General features: G+C 46.7%; 1 pseudogene; it reads left to right on the top strand.

Moving 5' to 3' along the window:
* Positions 1–1215: 1215 nt before the first annotated feature.
* Positions 1216–4573, top strand: LOC136218810 (transcription factor GTE3, chloroplastic-like; annotated as a pseudogene).
* The last annotated feature ends 10316 nt before the right edge of the window (positions 4574–14889 follow it).

Here is a 14889-nt window from a genome sequence, read left to right as displayed (position 1 = left end):
ATCATGTTGATTGCCTCCAAATTGTCAGACTCCACCGAAAGCCTCTTAACACCCATGCGAATGGCAAGTTTAATACCTGAAAGAATACCCCAGAGCTCCGCAGAAAAGGACGAGCCCGTCCCCAAGTTATGGGTAAACCCAGCCAGCCAAGCGCCACCAGCATCCCTAAGAACACCTCTGGCAGCAATTCTGCCATTGCTAAAGCAGGAGCCATCCGTATTCAGCTTCACAACCCCTTCTCTAGGCTTCCTCCAACCAACTAAATGGACCACCTTATCAGGGGAAGATCTCGCAAGGGGCTCCCCTTCAAAGCTCTTTAAAATAACAGAGAGCTTTTTCGAGAAGAAGTCAAGTAAGCCAGGGATAAGGATAGTCTTCTCAGCAAATAACTTTTCATTCCTCCATTTCCAAATTTGGTGACAGATAATAGCGAAGAGAATGTCACCGTGCTCCATGTTGGCCAAAAACTTCCCATTGACTCCATCAGAGAACCAGTCAGCTTCAGAATAAGCCATGAAAGAAGGAATGGTGAGGTGAGGGAGAATTCCTTCCCAAACCCTTTTACTATTAGGGCAATCCCTCAGAGCATGGCACAAGGTTTTCACATGACCTCTGCACCTACTACAGGCTCCTGACTCAGCCAAGTGCCTTCTGTGCCTGTCCGCATTAGTGAGCAGCCTGTCCTTGACCCCCAGCCACAGGAAACTTCTAATGCGATAAGGGATTTTAAGGGCCCAAATGGTCTTCCAAATCTCCAAGGGAGGATCAGCCCTATTAGGGGAAAAAGCTTCATAGGCCGATTTACCAGAATAGATGCCATTATTAGTTAAGGCCCAACAGTGTCTGTCTTTATCTTCCTCTTGATTGCTAATCTTAACTCCTCTAATCTTAAGGAGGATAGAAGTAAGAAAAATATTATAACATTATTATTTATTTTATTTTTTTTATAGTAATTCTTTTTTTTTTGGAATAAGTTATAATAGTCATTAATGTATAGGTTGCAAGCGAAAATACAAGATTTGTTACTTAATGATGGTCAAAGCATAACCTTCTACTTGAAAGCCAATGTTGATGCTTCTCTGTCAATGTGGAGTGGGTCTTGCTAATCTTTTGTCTACATTAGTATTTCTCGTTTTATTTTTAAGACAACTTGTGGGTCCAGGCTGACGTGTCAGGCGGCATTCTCATATCATCCTTCCCTGAATTCAATCTCCGTTTCTCTGTTCAGCAAAACATTACATAATTAATTAAAAAATTAAACACCCTAATTCAATCTTCGTCGTTCTTGCTTCTTCTCACCAAAAACCCTACCTTTTGCCCCCAGAACCCCTTTTCACTATTAAATCACTCATTTCAATCTTCCTTAAGCTTCTAAATAAGTAACCATTCAACCATAAACCCACCATTCCAATCTCTTTCCTTCCTGGAATTTTCTATTTTTATTGAATGGCTACCGGACTCAGGGAGAAACAGAAAAAGTTCGTTCATACTAACACCACCACCACCAAGAATTTATATGCCAGAAAAATCATGGACAAACCCCATACTTCCAGGGATATCCCTCAGTTGCAGCACTTCTCCACTGGCGAAAACAATTCTCCTAAGGCCTTTCACACAGTGGCTTCCGACGATTCTTCCAGTCTTAACCGCGTACAACCGGTCCCTCATAATTCCCGCAACGGGACCAAAAATTCAATACCCGGGTATGTTAAATTTGATAATAAGGTTAGGATTAGCTTGAATACTGGATCCAAATCAGTGATTAGAGAGCTGAAGAGAAAGCTATTGAGTGAACTTGATCAAGTTAGGAACTTAAGAAGTAAACTTGAAGCTGCTGAATTTCACTATAGTGGATACAATGATACTGGGTTAATGAGCAGTGTTGCTGGTAGTTGTAGTAATACTAATAGAGTTGGAACACTTGCTAGGGTTAATTCTGAGGTCAGTTATGTAGGACCCCCTGATTCCCGGTCGTTGCAGGGATTACCTAGATCAGTAGATGGTAGTGCTGGTGAGAAGGTGGATAAAGTGAAGAAAACCCCAAAGATTAATCAGCACCAAAAGAACCCTGAGTCTGGGATTGGGATTGGGATTGGGATTGGGAAGGAAAAGGTTTCAAATTCAGATAATAATAATAAGAAGTGGAAGCCAGGGAGTGAAGTGGGGAAAGTAATGGAGAAGGAACCAGAGATGGATCGGAATAGGCAGAAGATGATTAAGCAGTGTGGTGTTTTGTTGGAGAAATTGATGAAACATCAGTATGGATGGGTGTTCAATAAACCTGTGGATGCCAAGAAATTAAATTTGCGTGATTATTATAAAATTATAAAGCATCCAATGGATTTGGGAACAGTCCATAGTAGGTTGAAAAAGAATTCGTACAAGTCGCCTAAAAGATTTGCAGAAGATGTGAGGCTGACATTTAATAATGCCAAGACATATAATGAGAAAGGGCAGGATGTGCATATTATGGCTGATATATTGCTGAAGTTGTTTGAGGAAAAGTGGGCTGTGCTTAAGGCTGAGTATGGCTGTGATGAAAGGTTTGACATTGGGGATAATAAGAGTTTAAAACCTCTGGCATCGCAAGAGAAAACCAGCTCCTCCTGCTCCTCCTCCTCCAGTAAAACAGCACTCAGAGACAAGGATATCGGATAGAGCAGAAGAAGTTATGACAAAGGCCAAGCCTGTCGGTTCGACCATGACGGGTTCAAATATTGTGACAGATGAGGGTAAGACAAAGTTGTCAGAGAAGCCCAAGGAAAACGAGCCTCAAAGAAGGGAGATGACTTTCAAAGAGAAGCAGATATTAAGTACTAACCTACTGAATTTGCCCTCAGATAAATTGGATACTGTTGTCCAGATTATAAAGAAGAGGAATCCTGGGCTATGCCAAGAAGAAAATGAAATTGAGGTGGACATTGATAGCTTTGATTCTGATACATTATGGGAACTTGATAGACTTGTGAACAATCACATGAAGGATTCAGGCAAGAACATGACACAAGGCGAACCTTTGCTCCAAACAAGAGAAGATATTCTCCCTGAGACTGTAAGACTATGAATTGTTTTATATACATCAATTTTTGCTACATGTAAAAGTCTTTCATCTTTCACGCATTATTGAAACAACAATTATCCATTGCAGAATCTGACTTCTACTGCTGCCCAGGCATTACAAGAATCTGATGCGGGTAAGCTCCTCAAACTAAGATGTATGCTGATTTTATTCTGGCTCACTTGTTGAGTACCTGTTGTTTTATGCACTGATTCTAAAATTCAATTTGCTTATAAAACAGCTGAAAAGAATGTCCGGAGCTCTCCAATGGTTCGTGAAGAGCAAGATAATGTAAGCGGATCGTGTAGTTCAGGCAGTTCTAGTGGTGGCCCTGGATCTTCTTCTAGTGGTAATTGAGACATTTTCCTTATAAATTATAATTAATGGTACAATCAAAAGGTTTTTAGGTGGCATCGCGGTTAGCATTATGAATACAGATAGATTTGTATTAAATTTTGTTATGATTTTTCATTTGCAGATTCTGACAGTAGTTCCTCAGGATATTGTTCAGATACAGGTCGATAACATGAGCTGGTAAATCTGTTAAGGTAGGCAACACTGTTCTTGGTTTTTGATTTCATTGTGTCTCTTGTTTCTTTCCATGACCTTTACAATATTCAAATATCACACTGTCCCCTGAAATGAATCTCTCGTGCCTTAGATAAAGTATATCGGCGGTTGTAAGGTTACAGTTAGGTGCTATGACTATGTAATGTTTTTCTTTTTATATATGTTTAATCGGGTAGAATACGAAACTAAAAAAGCTAGTTGTTCACTAGATTCAGTATGGACTGCTTGCTCTGCCTCTTTTTGAGGTGAAACACTCGTGTGAATGCTGTAAACGAATCCTCATTACTTAAATAGAACTATTGAAGCCTATAGTTAATACTTAATATTATAGAATGAGGTAAATTATAAAGCAACAGCCATGATTGTCCTTAAGCTTTTTGGTTTGGACTGAGTTACATAAATTTAGTAAGATGTATTATTACTGGTCCCTTTGAAGACTTGCTAACAATGTTGCACGGGAACTTCTCTTTGATGGTGTTTCCGCATTTCATGTCTGTTTCCGAAATGGAAACTCCTGGTTGACCACTATGTATAGCTTTAGGTTTTTGATATTGGGTTGTGTATAGGTGTAGCTTACCGCATTCCCTTCCGAAACTTGTCTTTCGGAGTCTCTTTTTTGTTTTCTTCTTTTGAAGCATATAGTTGTAACTGAGATGTGGCAGTTTTTTTATTGCAGCTATTACATTACATAGATGTAAATTAATCAGTGGAGGGAGGTGCACCTGACGATTCTTGGCTGTGAGTAACTTTGATGTTCACATTTTGTGTGTTCTACTCGGATATTACCCCATTTTTGTAACATATCCCAACTATGCACTCATTAGCACTTACTAGTCGGGTCTTTTTTTTTTTTTTTTTTTGGTTGATTAACTGTTATGATGTTTCATTCAGTAATTTTGTAAGTAATTCTTAATTGCCCACAAGTTTAAATTATGCTTTTTATGATGTTGATTTTTTTTATTGTTATTATTAATGATCTTATGAGGATCATATTTGTTAATGATTGAATTCAATAGGTAGATTGGGAAAGATTTGTGGTATTCAAATGAGACAAACTAGTGATAGGTTTATTTTAGGAAATATATATATATATATATATATATATATAATATTACAACATAATTTGTAATAATGATCAGCTTAAGATTAAAACATAAATATAAACATGCTACAATTAAAACTAAATCATTACGTAAATGATACTCCATCCGTTCCACAATATTTGTCTTTCTAGAGAAATTGCTTTGTTCATAATATTTAACATTTTGATTCAATCCTTCACCTCTATAGTTGATAAAGATTGGTTAAATTATGACCAGAAAAAGAAAATATGATTTGTGTTTATTGTAATGTTAAATTGTATACTGATTTTTTTGTATGTACGAATTTTTATACATTAAAATTCTGATGGTAGTCTAGTATAGCGGCAGATAGGACAAAAACATAACAAACTCACTAAGGTCCAAAATAACTAATGATTCGGGATATGAATAAAGGGCCCAAGAAGGCCCAAGCGGGCGGAAAGGCCCAGGGCCCAAACACCCTCTATATATACACAATTCACATTGGGAGCAAGGGGCGGGTAATCTCTAAAATCACTTGTACCTTTCATTGAATATATTCTCTTGAACAGCTAACTGTCTTGCTCGTCGGAGTGTCCGCAGGGACCATTCCCGACGCAGGGACGAGCCATCGGTAAACTAGAGCACCTCATCGAAGACCGGGATCACTGTGTTCGCATACCTAATTATTTGGTGCGGTGAGCGTGGACTACGAGTGACTTCGGATCTTCAGACAAGATGCAAACCCCTAATGACTCGGCTCCAACCGTAGTTCATGAAGCGGGAGCGACCGGCTCCATGACCCACGCCGGAGGCGTGGCCCAGAACCTTCCGATTTCCCCCAGGAACCTCGGGCCTTTGCTGGAGGAGGTAGGCCCGGAAGAGGAGGAGGCCTTTAGCGCCACTCAGCTCCTCAGCGCAATCCAAGGTTTTCAAACTACGCAGGCCGTGCACACGGCGGCTCAAATGAAGATCATTGACCAACAGAGAAGCCTGCAGGAGGAGAATGCCAAAATTTGGCAATACCTCAAGACGGCGGCAGAGTTACAGAGGGAGGGACCCCACCCGGAGCAGGCCCCGGAGGCAGAGGTCACCGCGGGAAGAGAAACCGGAGCTGGGGTTACTAGAGAAGACGAGGAGCGGCGAGCGGGAGCCACAGCCGCCGATAGTGAAGAGTTGTTGGAACTGAAGATTCAGCGTTTCCTCGACAAAAGGGCGCTCGGGGGAGTTATGGGGGGTAGCGTCACATCCAGCAAAACACCTCTGGTGCAGAGGATTATCGAGAAAAGGTTCCCGCGTGACTGGAAAGCTCCTCGCCTGGCCCAATATTCAGGGACCGAGGACCCTAACGATCATGTGGCGTCGTTCATGAGCACCATAAATTTATACTCAAAGGACGAAGATATCATGTGCAAGGTCTTCCCCACCACTCTCTCATCCAGCGCGCGGGAATGGTATCGGGGGCTATCCTCGGAGTCTATCGATTCGTTTGATCTCCTGAAGGACCTGTTTCTCTCTCGTTTTGCTGCAGCGGCGAAGGTCAGGAAAATCAGCTCGGACCTCAACGGTCTTAAGCAGCGAACGACCGAGCCTCTGCGCAATTTCCTATCGAGGTTTCATCACATGGCCTCGCAAGTCAAAGGACTCAATCTGGAGGTGGCCCATGACGCCTTAGCAAAGGGGACCACTTGTGAGCCGCTAAAGCAGAAATGTTTCCGAAAGATGCCTAGATCCTTCGAAGAACTGATGACCATGGCACAAACGTTTTTCCGATACGATGACTGTGACCGACCCGCCGGGTACGAGGAAACGGAGAGGGATAAGGCCAAGGGTGACACACAAAAGCAAGAAAGAAGCAGAGCGGCCCCGGAGCCGCGTGAAGAGGCCCGAATCCGCAGAGAGGCTCCAATGCCCTATCCGGCCCGAGCCGAGCGCACCAACCCAGAGCGAAGGGGGGACCGATCCCGGGGCAAGGAGGTGCATTACACCACTCAGCATCAGCCTCGTCGGTTCACACAGCAAATTCCGGTCGGTGATAAGGGCAAGGCCCGAACAGAAAAGGAGTACTGCAAGTACCACAGATCATCCGGGCATTCCACCGACAACTGTTATCAGCTACAGAAGGAGGTCGAGCGAATCACGGAGCAGAGGGCTCCGCTGAAAGCGAGCAGGCAAAGAGAGCAAAGCCCGAAGCAAAGGGAGGCGGGACGAGCAGAGGAGTCGAAGAAGCCAAGGTACCATGGAGAAATACACGTCATAAGGGAGGGAGCACCGGCATTTTCCGCACAGTCCGACGGCTCCCGAGGAAATCAAGGCGGTCCTGAAGGAGCATTCAGATGTGTTCGCCTGGCGCACCGAGGACATCACGGGGGTCGCACCTGAGAGAGCGATGCACAAGCTAAATATCGACCCCTCCGTCGAACCAATGAAGCAGAAGATGAGAGTGCAGGCGAAAGACAAGCAGGCGGCAGTAAAAGAAGAAATTGACAAACTCCTAGCTGTAAAATTTATCCGCGAGGTCAACTATCCGGACTGGCTTTCTAATGTTGTACTTGTAAAGAAAGCCAGCGGAAAGTACCGTATGTGTGTAGATTTCACGAATGTCAATAAAGCCTGCCCCAAGGATTCTTATCCGCTGCCTAACATAGATCAACTCCTAGATCAGACGGCTGGTCGAAAGATCTTGTCGCAGTTTGACGCCATCGCCGGTTTCCAGCAGATCCCTTTGGACCCAGCCAACGCTGAAAAGACCTCCTTCATTACGCACGAGGGGACATATTGCTATAACGTCATGCCTTTCGGGTTAAAGAATGCAGGAGCCACGTACCAGCGTTTGGTAGATAAGATGTTCGCCACTCTCATCGGTAAGACGGTACAGGTGTACATCGACGACATGGTGGTCCTAAGCACCAAAGAGGGCGATCATTCGCGAGACTTAGCAGAGGTGTTCAAAATCTTCAGAGCCTATAACCTCAAGCTGAACCCGGAAAAGTGCTTCTTCGGAATTCGCAGTGGGAAGTTTCTGGGTTGCGTGGTGTCGGAGAAGGGCATCGAGCCTAATCCCGTGAAAATCGAAGCCATTTTAGCAATGGAGCCACCCCGCGACCTGCAAGGGGTGCAGAGGCTTAATGGAAGAATCATCGCTCTGGGACGTTTCATCTCCTGCTCGGCTCAGCGATGTCTCCCGTTCTATAAAGCAATCAAGAAGGAGCACCCCTTTAAGTGGTCGACCGACTGCCAGGCCGCGTTCAACGCCATAAAAACTTTCCTCGCCATTCCCCCTCTGCTATCGGTGCCAAAGCCGGAACAGGACATTCACTTATATTTCACCATAACGGATGAAACGATAGGGGTTGTCTTAACTCAAGAGGAGGGGACAGAGCTTTTTCCGATTTATATCCTAAGCAGAGTATTGAAGGGAGCCGAAATCCGATACTCCGAGGTGGAAAAGGCCCTTTTCGCCATCACGCAGGCTTCAGAACGTCTGAGGCCATATTTTCAGGCACACACGATCGTCGTCAGAACGAACTATGCGCTAAAGAAGGCCGTCCAAAGGCCATAGGTGTCCGGGCGTATCACCAATTGGTCTGTTCGTCTCTCCCAGTTTGACGTCCGTTTTGAGCCCAGAACGACTATCAAGGCTCAGGCTTTATCCGATTTTATTATCGAGTTTACCGGCCGTGCTACCACCGAAATTGCGGCGACGTCGGCTCAACCGGGCGACGTCTGGACGATGAGCATCGACGGGTCTTGCGCTCCCGGACGGGCAGGCATTGGTATTGTCATTCAAGGACCAAACAATCTCCGTTTACGTTACGCCGTCCGATTGAATTTCCCGACCACAAATAATCAGGCCGAATATGAGGCCTTGATCGCTGCCCTCCGACTGTCAAAAACAATAGTCACTGGCCGGTTGACAATATGCTCGGACTCGAAGCTGGTCGTTAGCCATATCAGCGGAGCTTATCAAGCGAAGGACCCTACAATGTGTCAATACCTGAACCTTGCCACGTCCCTACTCAATGATCTCAGAAACAGAGGAGTAACCGTGGATCTGGTGTTAGTCCCGCGAGAAGAAAACGAGGAGGCAGACGCTATCGCTGCACTTGCAGCCGGCGAACAGTCTAGTGATCCGCTCACCTTGATCGAGGTTACAAGCGCCCCAGCCTTTCGCACTGAGAATTCGCTACAGATCGACTCAGCGGACGCCGCGGCAGCAGGATGGAGAAGCCCGATTATCGGGTACCTTCGGGATGGGACGCTTCCAGCAGATCGGACAGCGGCATCCCTAGTTGTTCGACGTTCTTAGCGTTATGCGTTACAGGATGGCATACTTTACCGAAAATCAGCCACGCATCCCTGGTTGCGTTGTATATCAGAGGAGGAGGGGGATCACTGCCTGAAGGAAATTCACCAAGGCGTATGCACCTCGCATCAGGGAGCCCGAACAATTGCAAAGAAGGCCCGGCTCCAGGGGTTCTACTGGCAGACCATGGATTCCGACGCAACACGCTTGGTCCGCAGGTGTCAGGCATGTCAGCTACACGCCAATACCCATCACGCCCCGGCGGTCCCATTCAAGAGTATCATAACCCCATGGCCATTCGCAGTATGGGGTGTTGACCTGCTGGGCCCTTTCCCAATGGCTATAGCACAGAAACGTTTCGTGGTTGTGGCAGTCGATCATTTTACCAAATGGATCGAAGCTGAAGCTCTCGCCAAGATAACCGCTGGCAACGTCATCAGTTTTCTCAAGCGAGCTATTATTTACCATTTCGGGGTCCCCCATTCCTTCATCACCGACAATGGGAAGCAGTTCGACTATACTCCGTTTCGCGATTTTTGCGCAGACTGGGGTATCAAAGGCCGATACACATCGGTAGCTCACCCTCAGAGCAACGGCCTCACGGAGGTTAGCAATCGAACGCTCCTTCGGGGGATCAAAGCACGACTAACCGATCAAGGCAGGGCATGGCCCGATCACATTGCGGCAATCTTGTGGTCATATCGCATGACACCACACACAGGGACAGGCCGTACCCCCTTTTTCCTCGCCTACGGGTCAGAAGCAATGGCACCATCTGAAGTTATTCTTCGCTCCCCCCGACAGACCAATTTTGAAGAGATCGACAACAGTGCAGAGCTCAAGGAAGCCGGCGACCGATTTGAAGAAGAGCGCCTTGATGCTCTATTACACATCACGGCCCATAAGCAGAATATCGCGCGCTATCACGATAGAAGGGTTCGCCCCGCACTTTTCAGGTCGGGGACCTTGTGCTCAGAGATGCCGCAGCTGCGGAGTCCTCGCTAGCTCAAGGAAAGCTCGGCCAGTCATGGGAGGGGCCGTACAAGATTCACACTATTCTCCACAACGGGGCATATAAAATTGCCTCTCTAGAGGGGGTGGTTTACGACAATAGCTGGAATGTTCAGACCTTGAAAAGATATTATCAATAATATACGCAAATTATGGTTTACAATACTTTGGGTACATCGTCTGTCATTTAGTTAACGATTCTGGGCGAACAGAACCCTATCGTGTTCTCCGCCAATTAAGCATCCAAAATGCTCAAGCGATTAGGCTCTTCGATCATATCGAACGCCTCCTTTCATCGTCTAACTGTCATTTAGTTAACGATTTTGGGCGAACAGAACCCTATCGTGTTCTCCGCCAACTAAGCATCCAAAATGCTCAAGCGATTGGGCTTTTCGTTCAAATCGAACGCCTCCTTTCATTGTTCAACTGTCATTTAGTTAACGATTTTGGGCGAACAGAACCCTATCGTGTTCTCCGCCAACTAAGCATCCAAAATGCTCAAGCGATTGGGCTCTTCGATCATATCGAACGCCTCCTTTCATCGTTCAACTGTCATTTAGTTAACGATTTTAGGCGAACAGAACCCTATCGTGTTCTCCGCCAATTAAGCATCCAAAATGCTCAAACGATCAGGCTCTTCGATCATATCGAACGCCTCCTTTCATCGTCTAACTGTCATTTAGTTAACGATTTTGGGCGAACAGAACCCTATCGTGTTCTCCGCCAATTAAGCATCCAAAATGCTCAAGCGATTAGGCTCCTCGATCATATCGAACGCCTCCTTTCATCGTCTAACTGTCATTTAGTTAACGATTTTGGGCAAACAAAACCCTATCGCGTTCTCCGCCAAACCAAGCATTCGATGATATCAAAAGCCTCGAACAGACGTAAAATAGATGCTCAAGTTTCAGGACATTTCACAACACATTGCAATAAAACGGCGAAATACAGCGATTACAACGATCTTACATCTCAAACAAGAAATACATAAAAACATTATAGAAGCCACTAGAGCTGCACCAAGCCGGATTGAACACAAACCTTCAGATGGGTTTAGGACGATCAGGGTCCGGGATTTCCTCCTCGTCCATCAAATCCTGATGCATCGCTCTCCAGTCCACACACTCGTCGGTATTGTGGCCATTTTGCCTATGATACAAACAGGCTTTGCCCACGTGGGTCACGCGATGATTCGGGTTAGCAGGAACGGGACCCAGCCTTCCTTGCCTCGCAAATTCCAGGAAAACCACGCTTCGTGGTTTGATGGGATCAACAAAGGTTGGTCCATAGGGACGCGTGGGTGAAGCATGACGCCCTACCCGACGGTACTCCACCTCATGGGGCAAGTTCAACACCCTTTCCATCTCATCTGATAGAAGTCTCTTGATCCAGGAAGGATGCGGGTTGAGCACCGGAGCGATGGTCTCATCAGGGAGGAGATATCTGATACCCTCATGAGACCAAATTTTCTTTTCTGTGGTAGAAAGTGCGCTGGCAACAACCTCGCAGGAATCGGTGACAGGCCCGGTGTAAGGAACGGAATTCTCACTCTCCACTCTTCTCCTTTGCGATGCCCAGTCCCGGTTCATCCAGACAGGGGACGAGTACCTCACCTTCCTCTCCGCATTTTTCTCCTCAGGCGGGGGGCAATAAACATAGGGATGTGGCATTGCCGATATGGCTTTCTGAACCTCCAACACTCGAGCCGGATCGACGATGTCCCGAAGCGACATTCTCCCGAAGAACTTATCTCAAGAAAGAAGCAAAGTAGTGAAAACAAAACAAGTTGCAAGTCCATACAGAAAAATCCGACCCCTATTTATAGAACATCAAGGAAAAGACATGAAAGACATCACAATGCACCACAATCACATCAACAGGCAAACATAATTAGGAGCAACACAGTATCACAAAAAAGATTCAAATTGTACGAATCATCATTACATCTTGGAAATGCAAAATCAAGGTACAGACTGCCTATTTCTTAAAACGACTACAAAACTCAACAGCTTTCGCCTGGGCAGCCTTATCATAGATGTTCGGAGCAAAAATCACCTCCGGAGGAACGTCGTAGCCCGCAGAGGGAGCTGCGGTAATCAGCATCATGCGGTCTAGTTTTACGAGTTTCTCCTCACGCTGACCAGCCAGAGCGCGAAGATCAGCAGCTTCTTTGCGCGCAGTCTCCAGTTGTCGCTTGAGAGACTCGTTCTCCTCGACCAGCTCTGCCGCGCGTTCCGTCCTCTCCTTCAAAACCTCCGCTACCCGGCGAGTCCACCCGACTGCCATCCTTAGCAGCACCCGGTACGCACAGATCTCCTCGACATCTTGCTTCAAACGCTGAGAAAGTTCCACTCGACCAGCTGTTTCTACCTTCAGTTTCTCCGACACAACGGTTATCTCAGCCTCGCGACGATCTAGAAGCTCTCGCGCAGCCGCCAATTTCTTGTTCGCCTCCTCAAGATCGCTAATAGATCTTCGCAAACCCTCTTCCATGTCACGAAACGCGTTTTCGTCATTAACGCACATGTCGAAAACTCGGGTTGCGTTCTGGATAGACTGCATATAAGAACGGGAGTGAGAAGATAAAAAAGAAACTTGCAAGAGATAACACAAGGCTGAGAACACGAATAGGAAAACTCACCACACCAAGGGCCGATAAGGTCTCCAGGCCCAAGTTCATTTTCGAAACCCCATCCATCCGCCGTTGCTCGCCAGGAACCCGGGCCACACGGGCCATCGCGCGAGCCAGATCGGAAGTCATCATATCATAATGCACCGACAGATTCATCACATAATCCCTGAATTTGGAAATTTTCGTTTCCATCCTCTTGACCATTTCCGGATGATCCCCTACTCGATCCGGCACATCAGCCGACAGCTCCTTCGCGCCGTCAGAACAGGGTTTCTTATCGCCTTCGCTGGCCCCAGCAACACCTTCCTCAGCGGACTTCTCCGCAGCTACATCTTCGACAACGGTTTTCCCCGTGTCCCTCTTTCTTTTTCGAGCAAGCACACCACGGGTCGGACTACCAACTGTCTCTTCGTCAAGAGAGATCATCTCCACACTTCCCTCAGGTTCCTGGGCAGCCGGATCAGTCACAGGTTTTCCTTGCGGAATGCCAACTACCCCGTCAGCGTCTTCCCGAGCATCAAGAACCACTCCAATGCTTTGCACCACCTGGTTCGCATCCTCGAGCGAGGAATATGAAACCAGTGAACCTGAAGCTCCTCCGAATGCCTCGTCAACGGTCTCCAGACCAACACTAAATTCGTTAGGATCAAAATCCATACTGACACGAGGATCTCCTGGACCTGCATATGCAAAAAAAAAAAAAAAAAAAAGAGCATCAGATTTCTGAATAATGAACAACACATGTGATACTACATAATTCACAAAGCAGAAAACAATCCCAGCCCCTCACCTACAACGGCAACGTTCACGGAGATCGCCTCCAATTCCGCCAGCTCCCCAGCCTTGAAATTATAGCCCTTTTTCCATTTCTCAAAATCCGCAGCCGACCACCCTCTGATATCGGCTATCCGCCATTTATTCCAAATATAGTGGCCAGCGGCAAGAAAATGGCGAACGAGCTCGTCTACGTCCTGCTTGTGGTCCTTATCCGTCGGAAGGCCTTTCAAATGCGTCACCAACTTCTCCTCGAATGGAAGCTTTGGTCGGGTTTTCAACCACCGACTGGAGTCCATGGGGTCGTCGTTCCACACGACCCGAAAGGGAAAATCCCCATCGAGCTTCCTTACTAGAAAAAAGCGGTGACCATATTCGGACAGTTTATCCTTCAACCCACCCATCACTCTGAACTTCTGATGGGAGAAGGTGACATGTTGAGATCTCTGCCCTTTGCTCGGTTTAAAAAACTCACGAAAGACTAGACCTGTTGCCCGATACCCGACAGAACGGCACAGCGAATAGAAGGCGACCATCATTCTCCACCCATTCGGATGTATCTGCCCAGGACACAAATCGTATTCCTTCAGTACTTCCACAAAAAAAGGCAGAAGTGGCAGCCGCATCCCCGACTCTAATTGTTCTTCGTAGATAATGAGCTCATTCGCGCGATCCGCATGATGGGCTCTGGTCTCCTCGCTCAAAGCTACCAATTCATAGGGCTCTCCAAGCCGGTACACCGCAGATATCGCGGGCAGGTCCTCCGCGACAATTATACTATATGCATCTTCGACAACAAGGGACTCATGCCTCCTCGGACGCTCGACTCTTTCAAAACGTTTACCCTCACTACCAGAAGGGCCTGGAGCTCGCGTCCACACTCTCTCACGCATTTCCTCGTAAATCGCGGCAAAGGGCCGCTCTACAGTAATCAAACCCTCCGGCACGGCCACCACCACTTCTAGGACGCCGGCGGCAACGCCCCCCGCTGGACGATCGACGGTAGGTGGCGGACGATCAACGTGTTTCTTCCTTTTTTTCGCCGCACCACCCGCCGCGCCATCTCCGATATCCTTTTCAGCTCGCCTTTTTCGCAATACCATTCGCGTCCGCGAAGACTCTCGAAGCGTGAAGTCACCAGGGGCAACCGGCGGCAGTCTGCTTAGGGCTCCCCGTGAAGAACCCTCTGACATAATACCCCTCCCCAGAAGTCGAAATAAAGCAAAGAAAAACGCAAAAATCAAGGCTAAGGAATTGTGCGACTAACCTCAGCAAATGATACGACAAACTCTGACGCAAGAAAACTCCCGACGAACAACAGGTCTCGGATAAACCGCCGGATGCTTACCACGCGAACAAGTAGGGGCAGGCTGACAGAATCGCAGGAGGGAGCACAGAAAACGAAAGCAAGCAGAGTTTTTTCTCAAACAAATTTGAAAAATGAAGTAAAAAGATTTCGTCTCATCCCTCCTAATAT

This window comes from Euphorbia lathyris, chromosome 2 (assembly GCF_963576675.1).
Source record: "Euphorbia lathyris chromosome 2, ddEupLath1.1, whole genome shotgun sequence".
NCBI lineage: Eukaryota > Viridiplantae > Streptophyta > Magnoliopsida > Malpighiales > Euphorbiaceae > Euphorbia > Euphorbia lathyris.
This window is presented reverse-complemented; position numbering and strand designations above follow the sequence as displayed.